Genomic DNA, 26,016 nt, shown 5'->3' with positions numbered 1-26,016 from the left:
TGTAAAAACAGAGAGACGTGTGGTCCCCTGCCTCTTTGATAGGCCTAAGCACAACATGGACTATGAGATTTCATTGTTGTTATTACCTAGAAAATTCAGTGTGGGTATTTCTATAAATTAATGTTGATCCTATTAAATTTTAACAATTTTAAAATATTTGGTGTGGATACGAGTTCTCTCCACAATAAGCTTAAAGGCTATTCCCATAAGTATAGTAAACTATGCAGTAGGATTGAACCATATTTGTGATCCTAATCTGATTAGGAATTGGGCTCTAGGAAACTCCTGCAGCCTCCTCAGGGGCTGGTGCTCCCTTCCCCTACAAAATCCTCATTATTTTTTAATATCCTCCACATTACCACTGCTCAGAGATATCATCGCAGGAACACATTGTCCTGAAGCCCAAGCAATAGACGGAGACGTTGCTTGTCTGGTCCCCACAAATATGCCTGTTGAAAAGAAGGTGGAAAAGTGCCTACTGATGAAAGACATCATGCCGGTGCCAAGCACTGTGCAAAAAATCACCCATCAGCATTTTGTTGTTACGAACATTTTCTCCCAGTGGTGCTGCCAGGGGCCATTAAAAATTCAGGTTATCTGCTGTACAACTTGAGTAAGTCAACCTTTTCCAGGGACTCTTCCAATTCTAAATTCTTAGGTTGGGGAAAGCAAGACAATTCCAGGGGACTGCACAGAAGGTCCTCACTTCAGGAAAGTGCTAAAATGCTAATAATTTCCACACCCAAGACTTTACCATATCTCTTTCTCTTCAACTTCCGAGAATACAGACAGCTCTGCTCATGAAAGTTTCATAACGACGCGAAGCATAGTATCATCTAGGCCATGTAAAGAAAGAGTCCTAGGGCTTCCCTGGTGGCACAGTGGTTGAGAGTCCGCCTGCTGATGCAGGGGACACGGGTTCGTGCCCCGGTCCGGGAAGATCCCACATGTCGCAGGGCGGCTGGGCCCGGGAGCCATGGCCGCTGAGCCTGCGCGTCCGGAGCCTGTGCTCCGCAACGGGAGAGGCCACAACAGTGAGAGGCCCGCGTACCGCAAAAAAAAAAAAAAAAAGAAAGAGTCCTAGCTCTCATTAAGAATGCAAATCAACACAGGTCAAGCAGGCTCATTAAGGTACTCTGAAAACACACCAGTGGTTCAGTATGCAGTTCAGATAAAGTTGGGCATTACTTCTGAAATGTGATACTTATTCCAAGGATTCTGAAATATACTTCAAAAATAAGCAAATATAATTATGGACAGTCATCCAAGGAAATAGTGGGGAAGTAAAAGAGATACATCTTTGAAACCTGCCCTGAGATTCCTAGCTGGGAAACACAACAAAACCCGAGTGTAGCCAGAGTGCTTTTGTGACACAGAAGAAATAAAATCATGGAGGATTCTGATAATGTCTTATTTCTAAGTTATTAATATCACTAAATTTAGTGTGAGTCAGAGAACGGATATACCTTGGGATACCTATGGAAATGATTTTCAGGCTTTATTTTTCCAGAAAGTAATTCGAAACCTAATAAGCAAACCCAAGACTGCATACTTTTAGGCAAAGAGCCAACATACTAATTCCTTCTCTATTAAGAGAGAGGACTTGGCATTTTATGTTGTATTGTTATTGTCACTACTGAAGCTACAGCTAGTCCAGTGAGGTATGTACGACCCACTCCAGAGTACACGTGAGCTTAGAAGCAACAGATGGTAAGACCTGGCCCTTAATACTGTGACAAACTGAGGTCCTTCAAGTAATCACAGCAATCACTTTACTACTTCTTTCTCGATTCACCCACTGTCTATGAGGGGTCACCATCCTATGGCCAAGGCCCATCTGTCCTCTAGCATCATTCCGGAAACTGTGAAGCAGATTCCCCAATTAGGTTTGCTTCACGTATTCCCAACTTTGTCTTTTTCTTTTTTTTTTTAAACTGAAAAGGGGTAGGAAATGAAAAAAATATTAGATCATTTAAATAGCATTATCAAATAGGAGCAAGTGTGGGGGGCCAGTTGTTGAGTTCTCTCAGGTGTTAAAAGCGAAATTTATGTCTAAGACTCTAGGATTGTTGATTAGAAAAAATAGTCTCCGCATCTTTACCAATGAAACAGAAAGCTCTCTGCTCACAAGAAGAGGTTCAGGGGAATGGTTGTGACAAATATCCTACTTGTAGGCTTACTCTGCATAGGGACGTTGTCTGAACCAGACAGACACTGAACGAGTCTTCTTTATATCAAGGTGAGATGAGACTCCGGTCTCTCTACCATCTAATAGTCAAACAAGCTTTAATGAGCATCTACAATGCACCTGATCTTGCAAATGCATATAAAGAAACAATCCATACTTTGAGGGGCTCATGTTCCAGCTGAGAAGAGGTATTTGTGAGTTGTTTCTAATTTTCAGGACAGCTAAGCTGGTGTGGATTTATACTCTTACTCAGACATGACTTTTTCATTGACGACTGAAGAAAACCAAGGACCATACAGGCCAATTTGTCCAGCAAAGATATCCCCGGTTGTCTGTGTTGCTTTCGTCATCCACTAACGAGCCACTCCAGGCCCACTCCTAGCTAACCTCCCTGAATGTATTTTCATTAGTAAGCAAGGAGGTATTTGGCTTCCTACCTTAATATTTCAACAAGTGACCGATGATGTGTGCCTAGGCCACAATCACCTTCTCCCGGCCACTTCTAGTCTTCCCAGGGATTAGTCACTTGATAAATCTGCCATTGAATGGGTTTTAAATTATAGGCTAATCAACAGGGAAAACAAACAAGAGGTTTACGTGTTTTTCATTAAGATCTGGACTCTGGCCTAGGACGCCTCCTTTGGAGGAAGCTAGAAATTTCCAAAAATTGCTCACCTCGGCCAAGAGGCATACTCATTATACAAGACATAAGTTGAGATGCCAGAAAAGGGCTCACAAAACTGAGTATCATCTTCATTTCTCTAAGTAATGGACCCAAGGAGAAATATTTTCTGCTCCAATTGGAGAGGCTAGGTCAAGTTAATGGAAAAAAACACTAAAATAGTAATCAGAATGACTGGATTTAGTTCAGCATAAGACTTCTGTATGACCTTAAATTTGCTTCTTATCTCTGGCTATTTTCTTCATTTGTAAAACAAACAGGTCAGGAAAAGATCAGGCGGCTTACTAACCAGGTTTCTAAGGATCCATGGAGGTGTGAGCAGTGCTGCGAACACTTAGTTTGGTTATTTTAGAGGGATGTTTAACCTTATAAACAATGAATTTCAAAAAATACATATGGTTACACCAAAACCTACATATTTGGATACCACCAGCACACCTAGTACTAAGGCACTTAATTTGGGGGATTTCTTTGTTTTTTAGTCTTTGAAATATAAAGTTTTCTCTGACATCTTTCTCAATCTATTCAGATGTTTTGAAAATGGTTTCACTGATCAGGAAAGTTGTAACTCTGCACTGGTCTCTTCCTTCCTTCCTTCCTTCCTTCCTTCCTTCCTTCCTTTCTTCCTTCCGCCCTCCCTCCCTTCATCCCTCCCTCCCTTCCTTCCTCCCTCTCCCTCCCTCCCTCCTTCCCTCCCTCCCCACCTTATTTGTTTTAAATTCAGGTTTGTACATATACATGTAAGTATATTCTACAGCACATGTACACCATATTCAACTATGCACAGCCAAGGCTCAGGCTAATTTGCTCTGTGCAGGGCCCTATCCTGGCAAAACAGCCCACTGTTCAATAACAAGCACATGAATGGGCAGAGTAACAGATGATTTTAGCATTTAATTTTATACTTGGTGCTTTTTGACAGAGTAATGTTTATGATTAAAACTAATTCCAGCAGTTCTTAATTGTTAACTGATTCAACTGTAAAGTAAAAATTTCCTACAATTCATGTTTCAATCTTCACAATTATTTTAATTGAATACAGCCCTAGGACAGTAAGGGAAAATTTTTTTTTTCCAAAAACTGATTCCATTTTTAACTAGTTTGTAAAATGTGATTTTTGAGATTTTTTCTGTTAGTAAAATAGAATTTAGAAAGTAATTGGATGCTGTGGCTAATATAAGACTCAACATTGAAAGCCCCTAAATTCAAATTTGTGTTCAAACTTTTGCGGAAAATATCTGCAAACTACGTATCTTACAAAACCCTTGTACCCAGAACATAGAACTCCGTTAAAATGAAAATAAGAAAACAACCTCCCCCTTCCAAAATGGGTAGAAGATTTGAATGGACAGTTCATGAAAGAAGATACATAGATAACACAGAAGCACATAAAAAGATGCTCAACGTGATTAGTCATCAGAGAAATGCAAGTTAAACCTCAATGCGATACCACTTCATACTTATTGGAAGGGAGAGAGGGAGAGGAAAACTGACCCATCTGACAACGCCAAGTGCTGGGGAGGATGTGGAGCAACTGGAACTCTCAGTTTGCAAATGGGAATGTAAAATGGTACAGCTACTTTGGAAAACAGTTTGGCTCTTTCTTAGAAAGTTAGATATACACTTGTCATATGACCCAGCAATCTCACTGCTAAGTATTTACCCAAGTGAAATAAAAACGTATGTTAACATGAAAATCCATATGCTAATATTTTTAGCAGGCTTATTTTTAATCAACTGTGATGGTTAATTTTACTGGGCCATGGGGTGCTCAGATATTTGGCCAAATATTATTCTAGGTGTCTCTGTGAGGGTGTTTTTAGATGAGATTAACGACTGAATCAGTAGCCTGAGTAAAGCAGATGTGTTCTCCCTAAGGCAGGTAGGTTTCATCCAATCAGTTGAAGACCTGAAAAGAACAAAAAGGCTGACTCTCCTCCTTAGAAAAAATTCCTCTTGCCTAAATGCCTTTGAACTGAGGAATTGGCTTTTTCCTGCCTTGGGACTGAAACATCAGCATTGGCTCTTCCTGGGTCTCAAGCCCGCCGACTCACCCTGCAGATCTTGAGACGTGTCAGGCTCCATGCCTGTGTAAGCCATTCCTTATAATAAATCTCTTTCTTATATATACACCCTAGTAGTTCAATTCCTGCGGAGAACGCTGACTAATAGTACATTGCCCCAAATTGAAAGCCACCCAAGTGTTCTTCAACTGCTTAAAGGATCAACAAACCGCGGCACGTGCACAAAGTGGAATTCTAATCAGAAACAAAGGGAATGGACCACTGGTACATGCAACAACATGGATGAATCTCAAATGTATTACGTTAAGTGCAAGAAGCTGGACTCAAAAGGCTACATACTGTATGATTCCCTTTTTATGACATTCTGGGAAAGTCAAAGCTATAGGTGCAGAAAAAGCATCAGTGGATGCCAGGGTTCTGAGTTCAAGAAAGGAGTTGTCGGACTTCCCGGGTGGTGCAGTGGTTAAGAATCTGCCTGCCAGTGCAGGGGACACGGGTTCGAGCCCCGGTCCGGGAAGATCTCACATGCCGCGGAGCAACGAAGCCCGTGCGCCACAACTACTGAGCCTGTGCTCTAGAGCCCGTGTGCCACAACTACTGAAGCCCGTGTGCCACGAGCCCGTGCTCCGCAATAGGAGAAGCCACTGCAATGAGAAGCCCCCACTCGCTGCAACCAGAGAAAGCTCGCGCGCAGCCACGAAGACCCAACACAGCCAAATATAAATAAATAAATAAAATTTTAAAATTAATTAATTAATTTTAAAAAGAGAGGAATTGTCTTCCAAAGGACACAGGGGCATTTTCTATGGTGATGGGAACATTCTATGTCTTGATTGTGATTTGGTTATGTGACCGCATGCGTTTGTCAAAACTCATACACTAAAGAGTGATTTTTATTGTATGTAAAATTCTATCTCAATGAAAAAAAGCAACTTGAAGATTGACATAATAAGTCATATGCACACATTTCTACAAGTTTAAAACTGCAAAATAAATACATTATAAATAAAATGTCACTTACCAGTTGGACTTCCAAGAAAGATTTTGTTTGTAGCAAAATGTTTCTCTTTTGAGAAAACACATGTCAACAGACAGTAGAGTGAAATGAGTCCCTGAAACGCCCAAAGAGGTGCCTATGTCTTAACAAGACACATACGTCCAAATTCCCCAAGAGAAAAGTCTAACTTTTCTCATCAATGTTATACAATTTTTACCTCTGTGGCCCAATTTCCAGAGCTTTCTCTCCCTAGGTCAGGCGATGGGATGGGGTGAGTGGTGGTCATCCAAGATGGCATGGCCACGTTCAGCAGCATTCTAACCTTGCAGCTGTGTGAGAACGCGGCCAGGGGAGAGTAAATGACTGCAAGTTCACAGTGTTAGGTAGGATGTTCCGGTGCCTTGAACACTGTGATGTCTCATTTCTGCCCCTTTCTCCTGGTCTACCTTCTATCCCATTACTTACTTATAAGAGTCTGATTTTCTCATTATAGTTCATTAATAAGCACTTCCAAGGGAACAGGGTTCTAAATTTTTTACTTCTGTAAGGAAAAAGGACTTAGCATCTTCTATTCCCAGGCCAACATGAAGAGTTTTCTTTATGAGTGTTTTTCATGAGCTAGTCTCCAAAGCAAGGATCAGAGTACTGGGTTAAAAGTGTTGCCTTGGATTTTCATTTTCTTTTAAGCAATAGATTGATCTCTTTTCTTCTTTAGTTGCAGAGATCAAAAAGAGAGTCTGTTCCACAGTGCAATTAGAACAGTTTCCTCCTATACTTACTGGGTCTCCAAGACACAGGAGGCCTATTATTCCATCAGTGTTTGTAAGCTGAAGATCACCCTTCAGGTTCCTATTCTGTAAAATGAGGATGACATTACCTGTCTTGCTTCCTAATATATTTTTCACGGGAAGTGAAAGAAACTCAGAATAATGTGTTCAGAACAAATTAAGAAATACTCTGACTAAAAAACATGACAGAGTTTATATACCATTAGATAGAACTCACAGCAACTAGTTGGGTTTACAGCACACTGTCAGCTGGAAACTACTAACATAACCCATACGTCTCCCCATGTATAAGTTTATATGTACGTTTAGACGGTGGCCTTAGAGAACAGAGTGTACATGATGTGGTTAAATAAAAGTCAACCTTTCCTCTTAATAAACTGCATTAAGTGGTATCCATATACCACAAGAATAAACATCAAAATAAACTAGTATTATATCATACAACAAAAATTAGGCTATCACTTATGTATTAATACAAGACACACTGATGTTTATGCCAAGATTTTTCTCAATTTTTTTTTAACATATTCATTGACAGGTACCTCTTTTGCCTTTTTACCCCTCCCTGAAAAGTGCTCAAGTACTCCTTTGTTTTCACATCTACCCAATCCCTCCAACAAAAATCAGAATAATTGCCCTAAGTCTGCCCCCTCCTCAAGAAAAAAAAATCTGTTATGTTCACTGACAAACAATGCTCTAAAAGATTTGCAGCTACCTACTATCTTTACATCTTTATCATACCCTTTGTGTAATTTGTCAAAAACCTGGTTTAGGTTGCCACCATTTTACTGAAAATGCTCACAAAAATCACTTGGCTTCCTAGGTTACCCAGTTCTGTCCTAGGTTACCCAGGATCTGTCCTCATTTTTCCTTTGTGACTCTCCAGCTGAACTTAAAAATGGCCTCTCTTGCTTTCTCTGACGATACAGCCCCCTGGTGCTCTCTTTCTACCGTTGCGATTATTATGCGTACCATGCTACCTTCTCTCCCTCTTCCATCTTCTAAATGTGTCAATTTTATGAGGACTCATGTTTTTGTCTCTCTTGTTCACCAGTGCACTCCTAGAACCATGAGTACTGCCTGGCCTGTGGCACTCAGATAGCTGTTGAGTGAATGAATGAATGACTTTTTCAGGATCCCTAACTGACTCTTAGAAGTCCCTAAAGCCATTGTGCCCATGATGGCTGCATTCAGTGAGCAAAAGGGAGACAAGGCGGAGGAACTATTGAGTAGTACCTAGGCAGAGCCTGTTACGTATATGACGAAAAACTCTCTGATTTCTATAATGATTGCTATTACCCCTCAGCAATGTCCTAGCTGATAAGGGCACAGCTGATGGAGACCACGTTCTTTCCAACAAACCTCATGAAATTCTAGCACTCGTAAGTCTGACATTACAGGTCCATCTCCGTTCAAACCTGGTACGTTTGTTTCATTCAGTGGACCTCCAGACTGTTACCATATAATACACACAGGGCCTAGATGAGAGCTGACAAACAAACTGACCCCAAATGAGTCAAAGCAAACATTCTACACCAAAGGCATTCATAATGCTATCATTGTGAATACCCATACTATTATTGGTAAGGATTTTTACAGTTCCAAACAAATCTCCGTTTCGAAATAATTGAGGAACCCACACACATGTTTTATTCCATGTGTATCCAAGTGTTATGAGTTATTTTCTAATCTTCCTTCACTGGGACACACACCAAAATGGTTGGACCGGGGTCCGTAGAAATCCCTTGATCAACAAAAAGAACCTTGAAATAGCATCCGTAATAATGTGGGTGACCAGTTTATTCTTTATAATGGCTACGCTTTTTTTTTTTTTTTTTTGAGTTTCTGTCTATATTCGGCCCTCTGTATCTGCTCATGGATGTGGAGGGCTGAGTGTACTATCCCAGTTTCTACAAGGGACCTGAGCATCTGCGGATTTTGGTATTTTCAGGGGGTCCTGGAACCAATCCCTCAGTTACTAAGGGTTGACCGTATAAGCAGTCAGGCTTGCAGAACATCTCCAGTCACAGATCTACCTAGAAAGAGGCAGGCGTTTCTAGAGCTGTGCTTTCTTCATTTGGAATATGTGCAGTTGAGGTCGTAGATGGGCTGACAGCCGTACGAGTGATAAAGTTCATCCGTAGCACCTAAGCTCATAACCTTGAGAGCACAGAGACCCCAAATAATGGCCCTTTTGAGTAACTAGAGAATTCTAAAAACTCCACACACGAGGTTTCCTGACCACAGGGCATCAATACCCATCATTTTTGGAAAGCTTTGGCAAAGTATCGCACTGATTTATTTGAGCTCACAGAGATCTGATGTAATATTTAAAAACAGATCTCTTCTTCGTGTAAACACGAATTAAGAAAAATGTAAATCCCCCATCTAGGTTTATTTTTTTAATATGGATTTTAATTATGTATTTAGAAATCTGGAGCGCTCAAAGCCTTAAACAGTTAAGATAATAAATGGACTCTGGCAGAACATTTGTTCTGATTACTAGATGTTTAATGATACTTGGAACGTCGAGATGCATGTGAAATTACACTCAAGTATGATGCACACAAAATAACTTGGAAAGGATCAGATCTCATTTTGACTTGATTCTTTTCTCCTGGAATACAGACAAACCACATTCTTGTTTTCTTCCTGCATTCTCCCCCTTAGATTAAACTATATTACTTTTGACTGATACTCATCTCTGTAATTTGCGCTTTTTGAAAGGATAATTGTTGCGAGAATTACATTTTCAGTTTTTTCCAGTAATTGGAAGAGGTAACTTTAAATCAGTAGTCTTATTTCCTAGCTGATCAAACATGGAATGCAATTCATGAATCGTTTTCAAAATAAATGTTTAACTCCTCCATGCAAAGTTGAAATGTCACTTCGAATTTAGTTTGACTCAGGTTTATAGATGGCTGTAATTTGCTCTAAGAATTTTTCTATTTTAAACGTTACAGCTGTCCATATTAAATGTGTGAAAAGACAGGGGCACTGTTACCTAAAAGAACGCGTACATAATTTCTACACAAGTCATTCCAAAGTTAAATACTAAATATGAAGGTTAATGATGATACAGGGCCAGCTATATAACGTCTGTATCAGACCACATGACGGCTGCAGTGTTGCATACCATGAACATGCTGCTGTCTCATGGAATCTATCTGCTACAAGAGCTTACACATGCCAATTTTGTGCCATGCACCCTTCGTGAAAAAAAATGAACTGGCTCAAGTACCTACGCCAGTCATCCATTCTAAATAATGACAAACTACTCACATTCTAAATATTTAGATTACTAGGAATCTCAGTGTTGGACCATCACCTTTCCCTCACTGCACTTCAGAGCAGTAGAAGGCTTTCTGATTGCATGTCCTTGAACACAGTATTAATACACATATGAAATGGATTAGAACGGCTGAGGTGTTTGAAAGGAAGGAATTTTGATTTTTATAGAGATTGACGCGAAGATCATTTTTCTTGGTCCAAATTTACTTTGTTAAACATACCCCAATCTCAGCTTGCCAAATGTAAAAGCAAGAGCCTATTTTCTTTCGAATCATTTTCTTTTTTTGTATTTTTTCTCTCATGTGTTTTTCAGATTTTCCTATCAACACAGCACAGGTAAGATTAAAAGTCGAATTAAATCCAAATATGATATACCTATAAGGAAAACAGTTAACAGTCCAGTACTAAAAAACTGGGGCTCATAAAGAAGGAAATATTTAACTTTATTTCTGTGTGTGATTGGTTTCAAAAGCTGATGGGTGGCGGGGGCTTGTTAGCCATGCCAAATCCTCTAGCAACACTTACAGTTTCCAGTCACAGTAATGGTGTTTTTAAAAGTCCTCTGGTATGGGTGGCGCTTGGTTACAGGGTTTAGGGGTACGATGTAAAATCACTCCGAGAGGTATTTCTGACAGCTGGCAGCCTCTGTGTCTCTACCTTCATCATCATCATCATCATTATTTTGGTAATTAGGCTGCTACTGAGCAAGGAGTGGGTGATGCTGTAGTCCAATGTTTGGGTCTAGGTTATCATAGAACAGAGTCCATCTGCACACACTGACCCACAGCTCACAAACCTAGAAAATCTCATCTGAGAATAATAAAAGGCTCTCCCAAGCTCCTATTCATAAATCCTGAATGCAATTCTTAATCTTGCAGAGATAAAGAATGAGCACAGGAGAAAAAAAGTATGAGATGACCTTCTGACCTTAAAAAGCAACAACTTAAAAAAGTTGAAATTTAATTAAATATTTGGAAGAGGTGGCCTTACTTTCCTCCAACTGATCTGTACATTCCTAAAAGAACCATGTTTAATTTTGTTCCTGTGCCTGAAGATTTTGGGTTTAAACAAGCTCTGTTAAATCCCAGGTAGCATATGCTCGCTACCACACACCATTATGGAATACATGAGGGTCTTTCTGCCCATCTCTGAAGTTGCAATTAACACTTTCTCTGCCTGCAGCAGAGCAATCTCTGTATGGCTTAAGTGATAGAGCACTGGACTGGGAGAAGACCTGACTTCCAGCCAAGGTACATCTATCAGCTGCCTTCATGGGCTTGGGCTCTATTATTGCTAATAAGTAGTAACCAGAGGGTGAGTCTCAATGGGTGGTCAGCTTCCTTGGCTATAAGGAACCCTGTCCTGTTGGGAGCATGTTGCTTCCCTTAAGGGCATTAGGAAAGAGAAGGATGAGAAGCATTAAGCTTGATTCAAAGATCAACTCCTTCAGCCTTTCAGTCTCATCCATAAAAGGAAAGGGTTTACAAATTACCAAAAACTCAAATGAGTCCATGATGCTTTCACTTAAACTATTACAAACGATCAATCACCATAACCTGTCTAGACATACGAAGTCTGATAAATGTTCATTTAAGACAATGAGAAATAAACACCATTCTCCCAGTAGAGAGTCATAAACTTTCAAAACTGGCTTAAAAAAACCTCCCGGGAACATAGTTTTCCAACTATAGTTCTCCTACATCTCTGAATTTGAAAAATACTGCCTGTATAATCCCCTTCGTTTAAACCCAGTTTCCACTACAGAGAAAGAAAAAGAGAAAACCAACCAGTGGTTAATTTATGCACTAATGCATGCATCACTGTGATGGAAGATTCAACTGTTTGCTATTCATTGAAGGTTTACGTCTATCACGTGCTTTGGCACTGGGGGTTGGAAGGAAGGGGCTATAACCTCTGCTTTCATGATTATAATAGGAGAGTCTGATAATTGCCTAAGTCAGGGATAAAGACCCTAAGGTTTCAGAGGAGGAAGCCTTGGGAAGTCAGAGACGGTTTCATGTATAATAGGGAACACTTGCTGGGCCATGAAGGAATGGCGAGGCAGAGGGGCAGATTGTGAGCAATCGAAGCAAGAGAAAAAGGCAGGGTGATGGGAAAGTATTGGGAAAAAGTGGAAGCGAAGACTAAGGCCGTATGTTTGAATCTGATTTTAGAAAGTCTTAAATACCACACCAAAGACTTGGACTCAACCTGACTGACAATAATAGTAGGCTATTAAAGGTGTGTAAGAGAGAGGAACAACAATCTTTAAGCAATTTATAACACAGCTTGAATATAGGAAAGATGTGATGAATTAGGATGACAGTGGCAGGGTGCCAAGGCATGAGTGTATATAAGGGACCATGGAGCTAAAATTAGCATCATTTGGCAATCAACTACATGCAAAAGCTGAGGGTGCAGGAGGTGCCAAAGATGCATCTGAGATTTCTAGTCCAGACTTTGAGAACAGTGGATCCTTTAATTAGGGCAGCTAAGAAAAGACTGTTTTGTGTTGTGTTTACATTGTGTAGGGGGAGGTCAGAAGGAGACAAGGAGATGAGTCCTTTCAACCCTGGGGTTCTTTGCATATTTGATGCTGAGGCTTTGGAAATTTTAAATGTGAGATATTAAAGACATTTCCCAGTCTAGGTTTTCCAGCAAAAACTAGAACTTTCCTGGAGCTGGAACTCAGGAAAACATTTGAATCCGAATAAATAGGTGTGAAGAGCCTTTACACAGATACAGACTTGCAGCAATAAAGGAAATCTCTAAACACAACATACAGGAAGCCAGGGAACTCAAGGCCACCTTTTGGAGAGTCACATTTGAGGGTGCTGCAGAGGCAGGGCTGAGGGGGCAGCAAAGGAGATGAAGAAACACTCAGAGGAGGAGGAATAATGGAGAATTCAGCGTCTTAGAGGCTGGGGGAAGAGATCAAGCATTTCAGCACTGACATTCTAGAATCAAGGCCAGTGGAGACCCAGAGGGGACCAGCAGCACTTGATGATTACTTATCTGTGGTCTCAGCTGCTTCAGTACAGGTCGCAGAAGGCAAGTGGTAGGAGAATCTGCAACATGTAACTAACGTTTGAGAACTTTGCCATTGAGAGGACGGATGGAAACTTCAAGAAGCGGGAGTCAAGTGAAGGGATTTTAAAGTAGAGAAGAGCTGAATATACTATTACAAATAGGGGAAGGCACCTGCCAGAAAGGGAACAACGAATGAGAGAAAGCGCAGAAGAGGTGGCAGAGGGTGACATCGAAGAGACTGGGTAGGGAAATATCAGGTGTCTCTGTTTCTTTTCCTATGTGCAGCGGCCAAGGTGAAAAACAAAACAAAACAAAAAAGAGGCAAAGAAATAAGGGCATTAATAGCCTAGACACAAAGGCACTCATTCTCTATTTTCTTCTTATCTTAAAAGAAGTTCCCCCCTTTCCCCCCAGAGCTAATTCAACCTGTTGGGTCCCTGATTTCACCCTCTTCCACACTCCCGGGAACATTTTCTCATCGCTTTGCTGCTCTCCAGCCAGGCTCTCCCCTGTACCTACTCAGGTCTCCTGTTGAAAATGCAGGGTTGCTCGGGCTGGTTCCCCGTACAGTCGATGCCTAACGCATATCTGTTCTTACTGCGGGAGGGCAGCTCCACAAATATCCCCCTACAGAATCAGAGCATCACTGTGGTGAAGGTAGGATCCCCGTTTTACGGGTTGTCCAAAGTCACAGTTGTACAAAGTAGCCGGGCTGTGACTTAAGACTGGGTCCCACTCTCAGGCCTCGTGTTCTTTCTCCCGTGCAGAGCTGTCTCTAGACACTTGTCACGATGCCGGCAGTAGACTCTGTTTCTGTCTAAACATTACAAAGTACCTGGCTTGCTGTCAGAGGCCAAACTTTAAATGGCTGAAATAGCTTGATAGATTGTGTGAAAATTTTATGGTCCTTCCGTCAGACACCGTAATTTATTGTCACATAATACACAGTTAGAAGAACCGAAAGAAACCATCCCACAAGGGCAAACAATGGGAGGCAGTGGCCCTTTGACACGCTAAGGCCACAGGCATTTTATGGATCCAATAAGAAAGCTGCTTCTACGACCGAGAAAACAACCTCTTGATCTTGCAAAATGTTTTTGGACACCTAAAGGCTCTTTTATGACTGTGGCTGATTAAAATGAAAAGCCTAAACGACTAAAATGTTCTTTTTGATGAGTTTTTGCCATGAACTATGGACCTTGTAGTCCAGTGAGATTTGAGCCCTTTGATCCTGGGCGCTCACATAAATTTAGTCATAAAACAACATTGGATTTGATTTTACTAGTGTGGCCGATGTTGCCAGATTTGTAATGCAATCTTGTTTTCTCCCCTCCTCAGTTTTAAGCCCATCCACCATTGTTTTCTAGCAGAAGCAAAGGACTTTCCATTTGATTTTGGCAATCAAGCCTTAAGATTGAGCCGCTACTCTAGAATGTGGGAATTCCACAGAGAAAATAATGATGCTGTACTCTATTCATCAACTTTGGAATCAATGTTATTTTATGCGCTGAGAATATCAAAAAGGAAAACCCTTTTTTTGCATGAAAATAATGACAGATTTTCACCACTTAAAAGGGTTAGGAGATGATGTGGTTGAGAACTGTAAGTATGAAGCAGGGAAAACAGGATCAGACTTAGCATCCATAAAGTTCCAGCAGGACTAACTGAACATTAATTTTTAAAAAATCAAAAGACCCTCCAGGTTACGTATTGAACAGCAGAACATATCTCAGTTTTCAAATTTCATTTACCTAAAAACAACTGGTACCTGTGGGAGAAGTAAAGATTCAACAAAACAAACAAAAATAAATAAATAAAATAAAATAAAATATACTAATCTTGCCCCATAAAAAAAAAAAAAAAGATTCAACAAAACATTTGTTTAACAAAAAGACACGCAATCAATATAATGAATATAAATGAATATAATTCATTTATAATTATATAGGTACAGGGGAGAGCCTGGCTGGAGAGCAGCAAAGCGATGAGAAATATTCATATATAATTCAAATGAATATAATTCATTTCCTCTGCTAATGTTCTAATTATTTGCCTTTGCATGTGTCTGTACCACAATATAATATTCCTGTAACTTCTAATTTGAGAAGTGAAAGTTTTACTATGAAAGGTCTCTGAGGAGACCAAAATTCAAATAATTTTATAAAGACCTGTATTACAGAGGCCAACAGGATCAATAGTGGGACAGCATTATTCATTTTTTATGGACTAAACATAGAACAGTTTGGGCTCACTTAGGAAGAACCATGAAATATTTAGCCTGTTCACTAGACCAGGAAATACTCATTAGAGTTGGATAAACAGTTTTTAGTAATTTTTTATTCATGGATTGCCTGAAGGCCAGGAAATTGCTCACCAAGATTATTCTGTAATTGACATGGGACACAAGAGTCATGAAAGGTCTCAACAATAAGGTCTAACTTAAAAAGGTTACCATAGAATATACAGGTCACTATCCTTTGGGCAATGCCTCAGGGCATTCTCAGTTGTAGTCTCGCAATCCCTGCCTGACCCCAATGAGCATCTCAGGATATGGTCCATCCGGAGGAATGTAATTCCAACACATGTTCACTGCCTTGCCCTTTGGTGCTAATACACTGCATTAAGCCATATAAAATTGCTGTTTTAGAGTCAAAACAGGTTAAATATCAACAATTTCATAAGATTCAACTTATAAACCCCATCCAAATTTGAATAAAAACCCCCTTTATTCTATGTTTTCTCAATTTTGTGAGAAAACTTTAAATTATGAGTATTATATCTATTTGCAACAGAAAGGGGTCATGCCATATGTAGTATTAAGGCACAGAACTATATTATATACATACCCACTAACAGCTTCCAAAGACTGTATAAGAAATTGTCACCTACTTGTCGAGAAAAGTAATTGTCCTGGTGGTGTGTATATATTCAGTTATGATGAGAGAAGGGTATGCAGACACCAAGAAAGAGCTTTCTCACTTCACACTCAAAAGGGTAGTACAGTGTCAGCACCTTCTTCCTTCCTATTCATTCATTCATTCAACAAATATTTACTGTGTACTTATTATGTTCAAGTAGTGGTCTAGGTACCCAAGAAAAAAAAAATCAAGCTGTGCAAAACAGAGAAGCAACAGTGGTAGTTTTAGTAGTTCCAGTTTCAGCAGAAGTAACCGTCAGCACTGACAGAAAGTGAGTGCTTTTCGTCAGAGAGCGTGAATTCTCCCAGCCATGTCCCTGCCTTAGTCAAAGCCAGTATCACCTCCTGCCCGCAAGATGGCCACGCTTCCCAACTGTCCTGTCCACTTCCCCTCTGGCTCCCCTACTATTTATCCCGTGCAACAGCAGCCAGGGGGGTCTTTTGAAAACACAAATCTATCCTATTCATGTCACACACTTCTCTGCTCAGACTTGGTAGATTCCCACTGTTCTGAGGATGAAATTGAAAAGCCTTAAGAAGACCAACCAGACCCTTCCAGAATCCGGTCTCTTGTTCCCCTCCACACCCAAGGTTTCCAAACTGTGGTCTGTGATCCACGAGTGGGATAACAGATCAATTTATGCCTTATCACCAGCATTTTTAAAATACGGGAGTTGAATAGACCACAATACATCACGTGAGATAATTTCTGCTTAACAGAACCCTTATTTCACGCACACGCAAACATGTAATCTGAGTTTTGATGTAAAATTGATTTCTTAGTCCAGGATGCAGTTTAAAAACGTCGAAAAATCCTACTCCAGAGCTTCTCCCCCAAACTCTCTCATATTTGATACTCACTGCCCTCTGGGCACACTGGCCTTTCCAGAGTCCTCAAACCAACCACACTCCTCTTCACCCTTTGTGTCTCTGCGTAAATGTCACTTCCTAAAAGTATCCTTCCCTGACCCCTCCAATCTAAATTATAGTCTATCCAGAGCACCTCGTTCTGTATTTTTCCTCACAGCACTCATCATATTAACTGATTATTTTATCAACATCTGTCTCTGACTGGACTATAGGCTCCCGACAAGAAAGTAGAGATCGTGTGTGTTCTGTTCCCTCCAGCACCTAGCACAGTGCCTGACACCTAGTCAGCAGTTTAACATATAGTGAATGAACGAATAATAGAGAGACCTCTAACTTCTTTTCGATGAGTCCATTCTTAGAGGAAACACAGATGCTCCATTTCAAAAGGCACTGCTTTTTTGGTGGCTCTTTGTCTTCTGTCATGTAGAATGTGCACGTATATTTATGGCCATAAACACAACACATACGGTTTCTGTTATTACGTGAAGCATTACGCCTATGAGTATAGAACTACCCATACATATCTGTGTATGCTGTTCTGTGCAAAAAACTAAGAGCGATTTTCTTTTTCATGTGTTTAAGGCAAAGCTCTAAACTGGAAAGCTCCTTTAATCATCAACAGAACGCTTGGAGCTTTATGAAGAGAAAAAGAGTTAAGGTGACCTCCAGTGGTGAGACTGGGGGATGGCTTCCAAAATAACTGTAATACACAGATAACCGATCACACAGATCCACCTATCTATGCAATACCTTTCTCAATTAATACTTTAAATTATGCATATCGTATCTATTTTCAACAGGTAGGGGGTCACTGCACACAGAGTGTTAAAAGAAAATAAGCAGAACTGTATTACAGAGACACCTACAGCAGCTTTTTTTTTTTTTTGCAGGAACCCCCAAAGTTTTAGTGTTTAACAGCACAACTGACCAAGGTCCAAGACGTGAAGTTACCAGGTTCAGGAAACAGGGTGGGCAGGGGAGGGAAATCACTCTATAAACTAACTCTATGGTACGTGGTAAGAAGAATGCACACTTTATAATTGCCACTCATAAATAATTAAAGAAATTGCCACTCATTTAAGGCAATCAGAACATCTGAGACTTGAGAATTCTCTTAGCTGAGATCTAAGATCGGAAATTTGCAAATTCCATTGAAAGGAGATAATTTTAAAATGCTAACACTGCATAGTCTTTCCCTTCATTAGCCTCTGGGTAATATGAGGGACTTAGTTTACGCTGCCTGTTATTCAGCCTTTATTGTACATTCTGTTCTTTTAACTAAACAGTAAATCCTCTGAGAACATAATCCATGTGGGGATTAAACAAAATAATCCAGGGTATGTGCTAAGTAGAATATCTGGCATATGGTAATATACAATAAGTGTTAGCTGCTATTATTAAGTGATTTTTTTTTTAATATATTTATTTATGGCTGTGTTGGGTCTTCATTGCTGCACATGGGCTTTCTCTAGTTCCGGCGAGCGGGGGCTACTCTTCGTTGCGGTGCATGGGCTTCTCATTGCAGTGACTTATCTTGTTTGTGGAGCACGGGCTCTAGGCGAGCGGGCTTCAGTAGTTGTGGCACGTGGGCTCAGTAGTTGTGGCTCGCGGGCTCTAGAGTGCAGGCTCAGTAGTTGCGGCGCACGGGCTTAGTTGCTCCGCGGCATGCGGGATCTTCCCGGACCAGGGCTCGAACCTGTGTCCCCTGCATTGGCAGGCGGATTCTTAACCACTGCGCCACCAGGGAAGTCCCCTTAAGTGACGTTTTATCTCTCGCACATTTCATATTTGACAGGTGCTCAATGAGTATTTTTATAAAAAAGATAAACTATAAAAAGCAGAGTTATAGGGGCTTCCCTGGTGGCACAGTTGTTGAGAGTCCACCTGCCGATGCAGGGGACACGGGTTCGTGCCCCGGTCCGGGAAGATCCCACATGCCGCGGAGCGTCTAGGCTCGTGATCTATGACCGCTGAGCCTGCACATCTGGAGCCTGTGCTCCGCAACGGGAGAGGCCACAACAGTGAGAGGCCCACATACAGCAAAAAAAAAAAAAAGAAGAGTTTTATATATATATAATTGTATTTTAAGGAGTTTATCTTTAGAGCAAGAACAATTTTGAAACGCAATACCTTATAGCAGAGATTTGGGGGGCCCTAACTCTTGGGGTGCTTTCACATATTCAGATATTTCTTTCATAAAATCATAGCTGCAGCAATATTTCCTTTAACAGGCAGTAATGGAAACGAGAGCATCACACTTATATCACAAAAATATTAAAAGCAATGCTCTTTGGAACATTAGGTATAACATTAATCACAGAATTTATTTTTTTATATATATACAGGTGCATGGTTTATATTGAGTAAACGTTACTGCCAAAGAATCCACATCAACAGCGACTGGCTTAAAGTGAACTGAACGTGCTGCTCCTCAGAACAAACAAATAGTTATTTTCCGTCATCTACCACTGCCACTCCGGTCCCACACTTAGCTATCACAACAGCTGCAATCAGCACCATATCAACCAAGTTACAATGTCACCATGACCACAGTTTCAGATGAGAAACTGAAACTCCGAAAGGTTGAGATCATTTAAGACCACGCATCTAGTTGGTAATGGAGATAGGATTCAACCCAAGGAAGATTCCACACCTGTGTTTCTACTCAGCCGTCCTGCCTAGAGTTGTGTTAACATTTCATCCAATGGATGGCTAGTTGACTTCATTATGTGGGTTTATTTTTCAGCAAATTCTGCTGCTAAGGTCCATCGTTCTTAAGGCCTGATATTCTACCCAAGGAGACATCAAAGGCAAGGGTCAGTCCAGAACCAAGGTCATGGTACAAATCCTCTCTAGGCAAGGACCTTCAAGGTGGAAGAACTTCCAGAGGCTCAGTGTAGAGGTTGAGCGCCGCTTCACAGGGTTGGTGTAAGAACTCATTTAATCCTCATACAAAAAGACTGGAACATTGTAAGTGCTCACTAAATTATCAGCTATTATCACTCCTTCAATAGAAGCAGCTGCGGTGAAATGATCAAAGCGTGCGCACGCACACACACACACACACACACACACACAAAGACATCATAAATTCACACTCTAGATTCCAAAGCCCACAGGAGGCTGGACTTGTTAGAAGCAGCACAGGTGCCCATTTATCACATGTGGGCACATCCTACAAACAGGTGAGAGCACAGGGAAGAGGCACATCACCCATTTGCTTAAGGAGTCAGTAATGCTGGAGCTCTGCTGGGGAAGATAGGTTTGAGAACAGCTGAGGAGCTATATTCAAATTGCAGAAATCAACGAAGTGAGTAGCTGGCAAGATGCAGAGAAGTTTTGCCACTGTATTTTCTTACTTAATTTATGGTCTCAGAAATTGATTCCTCTGAGATTCAGGTTTCAAATCTCTAAGATGAATATAGACAAATATCAAGATTATGGTGACAAATACTAGAGGCTCTTCCTCGAGCTGGGCTCAGGACCAGCTACGAGAAATGCAGTTCTAGGTGCTCTTTTCTTCTATACTTAGGTAGGAAGAACAGCTCGTCATTTCTGAACCCAGCGAAATAAGGTCTCTGTTGCTCTTTTTTCTTTCTTTATAAACATCACATAAATGTCTCCATTTTTTTGTTTTTTTACCATAGAAAGAGCTTGTACAGGATAAAAATAAGGGATGATCTGCAGAAGTCTTTGCCACAGGATGAGGGGAAGAGGGAAAATGAAAAGTTAGAAAACCATTATACTAGAGAAAGTACGTCAAATCAGTTGACAAGTGGACAGTGAAAACAGAGCAGATTTAGAAACCAGACAGACCTGGTTAGGAGATCTTGCCATTCCACCAGCCAGCTATGAAAACGCAGGACAGCACTTAACTTCTGAGCCTCACTTGTTTCGAAATTACGTATATAAAGCACCGAGTAGAGTGCCTGGCCGTTTGTACTTCATATTCAACAATTATGGTCATAACCATCTCCAATTAAGTCAGAAAGCAAAGGGTACTCAGCATTTAAACTCTGAAAATCAAACAAAGCTTCTCCCTATTGCTTCCTAAAAATGTAGTAGAGGGCTTCCCTGGTGGCGCAGTGGTTGAGAGTCCGCCTGCCGATGCAGGGGACACGGGTTCATGCCCCGGTCCGGGAAGATCCCACATGCCGCCGGAGCGGCTGGACCCGTGAGCCATGGCCGCTGAGCCTGCGCGTCCGGAGCCTGTGCTCCGCAACGGGAGAGGCCACGACAGTGAGAGGCCCGCGTACCGCAAAAAGAAAAAAAAAAAAAATGTAGTAGAACACCAACCATACCCAAGTGTTTGCACGAAGAGCTATCTCTTGCTCACCCTTCCAACACAGCTGCCCTCTCTATTCCATCAATAGCCCTTTCAGGGAAGGACAGGAGGAAGAAAGAAAGCGAATAAGGAAGGAAGGAAAAAGGAAGAGAAGAGAATGTAAAAGCCCACAAAGGTCTAAAAGCTCCAAGGATGTTTGCTTGGTACGCATGAAACCATGGAGGAAAGAGGATGAGGACTTTCTTACTTAGCCTCTCCAAGCTCTATACCGGGGGTCACCAGCGTGGATGTCTACAGGGCCTGGCAGTCCACATCAGCAAGACAACAGGGAACGTGGGGAAGAGTTGCGGCAAATTACGAGTACACGTGCTCATTTAAATTGATTCAGGGGTGACTTTTTAAATGACCTTAACATGAGCAAACTCACTCCTCTGGATTGTGTTTGACGGCGCCACAGAGTTAAGAACTCTTTGGCTCTCCTAAAGCTACCTCTAAAACAGCGTTCTACTGAAACACCCTGAGTCACGACGAAATTTCTAGCAACGTCCAGTCATACTGCTCAGCAACTATTCATCATATTATGACTCATTGCCCAGCACTGCTGCAGGTAATGTGGGACCAGGGGACCTCAAAGACTTCCGGGATGAGTTGAGGCGGACACACGGGCCCACTCTTCCCAGGCCACAAATAACTGAACTTCAGAAGGAAATGTAGACTACCTAGTCCTATACTCTTACTTTATGGGTAAAAAAACCTATTACTCACCCAATGGTACACGGCTGTACAAAACACACAGCATTATGAAGCAAGGCAGGGCAAGTGTGGGGAGAAGGAAGCACTCCCCACAGGCTCAACGTACTTCATTCACTTCCTCGTTTCTCATGAAGAGTCAAAAAAGCAAAAGCCGCTACCAGAAACTAACACAACATTGTAAATCAACTGTGCTTCAACTTTAAAACAGTTTTTAAAAAGCAAAGGCCAACATTCAAAAAGTCACTGGCCCAACAGCAGCCTGTCCCCTAAAGTCAAAAACTATTGAAAGGGCTTCCCTGGTGGCGCAGTGGTTGAGAGTCCGCCTGCCGATGCAGGGGACACGGGTTCGTGCCCCGGCCCGGGGAAGATCCCACGTGCCGCGGAGCGGCTGGGCCCGTGAGCCGTGGCCGCTGAGCCTGCGCGTCCGGAGCCTGTGCTCCGCAACGGGAGAGGCCACAGCAGTGAGAGGCCCGCGTACCGCAAAAAAAAACAAAACAAAACAAACTACTGAAAAAAGAATAACCATCTGGGCCCACATGAGTGACTCAAGTTCAGAGTTTAAGACTCGGTGGGGTTTTTACAGCAGCACTATTCACAACAGTCAAAACATGGAAACAACCTAAATGCCCATCAACAGATGAATGGATAAAGAAGATGTGGTACATATATACGATGGAATACTACTCAGCCACGAAAAAGAACAAAATAATGCCATCTGAAACAACATGGATGCAACTAGAAATTATCACACTAAGTGAAGTAAGTCAGAAAAAGACAAATACCACTTGATATTATTTATATGTGGAATCTAAAATACGGCACATATGAACCTATCTACAAAACAGAAACAGACTCAACTCACAGACACAGAGATCAGACTTGTGCTTGCCAAGGGGCAGGAGGGTGGGAGAGGGATGGACTGGGAATTTGGGGTTGCAAACTAAATATTACATTTAGAACGGATAAACAACAAGGTCTTACTGTATAGCACAGGGAACTATATTCAATCTCCTGGGATAAACCATAATGAAAAAGAATATTAAAAAAAAGAATGTGTGTGTGTGTGCGTGTGTATGTGTAAAACTGAGTCACTTTGCTGTACAGCAGAGATTGGCACAACATGGTAAATCAACTATACTTCAATTAAAGAAAAAGAAGACTCAGTGAGGATGTTTGGAGCCCATGGCCTCTGAAGGAGGTCAACAAAGCCGGCATCAGCCTCAATGATACAAATGAAAGTAAAGCACACACTCTTCATTCTACAACCAGTTTCCCTCTATCAGCAAATGCAGCTTGAAAAAAATAATGGAATTATATGGGGCAAGACAGCATCTTGAAGGCTGAGACAAAGGGCTCCTGGGCTAAGTCAGCTAGGGAATTAACTGCTTTGTGTTTTCCATCAAAGTTCAACTCCAAATATATCTGCAAGCTTCTAGGTAGCCAGGGGCCCAAGAGGCATCTCAACACCAGCAAACCAGCAAATCTACTAAACTCCTAACATTGTACTGTATATACACAGTGAAACAATAAATTAAAATAATATTTCCCAACACTTTGTCTTCTTTCCTGGCATCTCGGTAATGAAATATCGGCACTTAGGGGAATACCATAATGGTTTAAGGAAATCATCATATTTCATATTTGCAAAAGTTTTGTTTATCAATCTACAAATTACTCCCCTTCCCTCAAAGTATTCTCCATAAATTAATACATTTAAATGTGTTGTGTTGATAACAAAGAACATAACAGATGGGAAAGGCTCAGGATGTGCGTGTCTTTATAAATTTAGCTGTATCGGCTCGAGTTTGTACTCAATTTTGTTTCAACAGCAGTGTGTTTACTATTAGAAATGGACCAGTGGGGTGGGTTGGAGAGAGAAAAGGAAGTCTACAAGTTCCTCTTAGTGGAGGCCAACATACCATTTGGTTCTCTGGGGGACCACGAGGTAGAATGCAAGTTAATTTCTAGTTTGGCGCCCATCCCTGGATCATTTCACAGGAGGAGTTACCAGATTAGAAATGTGCCGGTGTTGCACAATGAGCAGGGGCCTGCCAGAGGCCATTGCCCAGTCAAGTTTCCCCTTAGTGAAGGACTGTGCCTGTGATGAATGGGGTAAATAGAAAAGGTTCCCGTAAAGGAAATGTGACTGCTGGCTAGTTCTTTTTCTTCTGTCCCACAACCCAAAGAACATTAGTCAATAACAGATAAAACAATGTGTCATTTCCACGGCACTTACTTCCAAACTGCTGAAAGGGCTGGTCAAAAACAATATTCTTAAATTATCCAAGCTCCTCAAAAGCCAGATGTGGGGCACGCATTGTTTTTTTTCGACTTTCAAAATTGAAGAAGTCAAGAGTCAAAGAAGTCCTACCCGTCCCTCATGCTTTTCTCCCGTCAGAAAGAAGAACCGGCCCTCCTATCGAAGCTGCATTTACCATTCTGAGAAGCTGCATCCCCTCCCTGACTCAGGCATCCTAATCAGCACTGGGAGCTCGAGGGCAGAGTGTCACTGAACACCCGAACAGTGTCCCACAGAAGCAAGCAGAGCTGAGAAGAGCCCCCCCGCCCCGGGGTTAGAAAGGGGAACCTCCGGAAGAAGCTAAAAGGAAAACGGGGGAGGGGGTGTAAATAACAGGGCTTTGGAGACTGAGTTACATAACCCTAAGGCTGAAAGGACACTGTGGTGGACAAATTGAAATTTTTAAACAAGTATGCTTGGGCCAATAATAAAAATTCAAAGGTACTATTAGTATATGGCCTGGTCCGTCCCTCATTTTATAAATTAGGAAACTGAGTCCAAAAAATTGCCCGAAGTTCACATTGTTCTTCGTCCCCAAAGTAAGACCTCACTCCAGACCTTCTGTTTCTAGATCTAACGTTCTTTCCGTTAATGTTGCGTTGATTAATAGAAAGAGCATCGGCTTCAAAGTCAGACAGATCTAGGTGGATTCAAATTCAGGTTCCTCCACTAGGACTTCTGACAATTCATGGTCTCTGGGAGCCTCAGGCTTTGTCATGTATAAAATGGGGACAAATCTATTACTTTGCTTATATTTCTACATTTACTCTTTAAGATACAAACACCAGATGCATAGAACAAAGGTCGGCACACAGTGAGGATCTGATTACATCTAGGTGCTAATGTTTTTGAATCATAGGTTGTTAGATATTTCAAAGAAATAGCTATGTATCATCTATGTGCCAAGCACTTTGCTGGGTTCTTTCAAAGACAGAAAGCAAACTGCTCCCCCCACGTGCCTACAATCAGATTAATAAGCAGGACCTTGATAGCATGAAAAGGTGATGAGACCACTCAAAGGATTTCACTTGAACTCAGAATGTGCCTTGTACATTAAGATTATACGAATCAACATAGAGCAGTTCAGAAACATCAGTTACTTGGAGGAAAAAAAGAATTATGTGAGAAACAAGCTATACAGTCCTCCTTCCCTCCCTCCCTCCATTCTTCTCTATTCATGGTAAAGCTCTAACAGGGGAACAAGATACTTTTCAAATTTATTTGACCATGAAATACTTTTGTCAAGGAGCATTTCAGAGGCTCACCGTGCAGTAGAATGAGCTTTGGGAAAGCCCGGTTTAGACCCCCTGATATAGATAGAGCACAGATGCTGAAGAACAGCTGGAAGATCATGGAAAAGTCACCCTCAAAGAATAAGTCAAAGTCCCAGGGAAGTCCTCAACCAAACGAGCCTGAGGACCACTCTAAACTCAAGCTGCCTAATTATAAGGAGACCTGTGCAGGGCAAAAGGAATGAGAAATAGTATTTACTGAGCATGTGTTGGTCACCGGGTATACGTCATATTGAACAATCCTAGAAGGCAGGCATCATCAAATTATCATAATTTTTTAAATTATTTTTTTAATTGAGCTATAGTTGATATATAATATTTTACAAGTTACAGATGTACAACACAGTGATTCACAATTTGTAAAGGTTATACTCCATTTACAGTTATTGTAAAATATTGGTTATATTCCCCGTGCTGTACTATATACCCTTGTAGCTTATTTATTTATATTTTAGTATATAAAATTGAATTATTTATAAAGATTATATTGCTTTATTGAGTTTTTTAAATCATAAAACTAGTACATATGCATGTTGAAAATTCAAGGAATTCAGAACTGCCTAATTAACAAAGAAAAAAATCCTAACCTGGCAACCACTG

At 41.1% G+C, this 26,016-nt stretch overlaps 1 protein-coding gene across 3 annotated transcripts in view; it reads right to left on the bottom strand.

Moving 5' to 3' along the window:
* The window catches only part of FMN1 (formin 1), a gene marked incomplete at both ends in the record, with an annotated part of 398,825 nt that overhangs the window by 215,908 nt on the left and 156,901 nt on the right, over nt 1–26,016 (bottom strand). The gene's annotated exons all lie outside the window — the stretch shown is intronic.

The sequence above is a fragment of the Leucopleurus acutus genome, assembly GCF_964270905.1.
Source record: "Leucopleurus acutus genome assembly, chromosome: 1".
In the NCBI taxonomy this organism is placed as follows: Eukaryota; Metazoa; Chordata; class Mammalia; order Artiodactyla; family Delphinidae; genus Leucopleurus; species Leucopleurus acutus.
Note: the sequence above shows the minus strand (reverse complement) of the source record. Positions and strands in the feature narration are given on the sequence as shown.